The sequence below is a fragment of the Humulus lupulus genome, chromosome 1 (assembly GCF_963169125.1).
Source record: "Humulus lupulus chromosome 1, drHumLupu1.1, whole genome shotgun sequence".
Classification (NCBI taxonomy): Eukaryota; Viridiplantae; Streptophyta; class Magnoliopsida; order Rosales; family Cannabaceae; genus Humulus; species Humulus lupulus.
In genome coordinates, this window is record NC_084793.1 from 23,755,030 (window position 1) to 23,755,679 (window position 650).

A 650-nucleotide genomic window follows, 5' to 3' on the forward strand; every position below is an offset into this window, starting at 1 on the left:
TTCCTCATCGATTTCTAAAACCGTCCCATCTTTGTTTTGTATGATAACGAGTGCTTGAGCGCTCGTTTGTTTCTTTCCCCTTAAAGAGATGCTGTAGCACTCTCTCCCTGCCAATTGATCTCCCCTTAATGTTCCGACCCCGCTTGGAGTAGGGAACTTGAGGGCTAGATGCCTTACAGATGAAACTGCCCCCAGCCCGACCAGGGCGGGTCTCCCGAGCAATACATTGTAGGCAGATGGTAACTCTACTACCACGAACTCCATCATCTTGGTCACCGAGACTGGATAGTCTCCCAAGGTCACAGGGAGTTCGATGGACCCCATACAGGCGGTTCCTTCTCCAGAAAAGCCGTACAAAGTGGTTGCACAAGCCTTCAGGTCACGAAGGGAGAGTCCCATTTTCTCTAGTGTTGCTTTATAGAGAATATTAACTGAGCTCCCATTGTCTATGAGAACTCGGCGCACTCTTTTGTTGGCAAGCTGTAGGGTGATGACTAGTGGTTCATGATGAGGGAACTGGACATGGGAGGCATCTTCCTCGGTGAAGGTTATAGGTTGAGTTTCAACCCTTTGGCTTTTTGGTGCCCTTGGTTCGGGTTCATAAGGAGACCCCTCCCCCGTCTTCAACTCATTCACGTATCGCTTTTGAG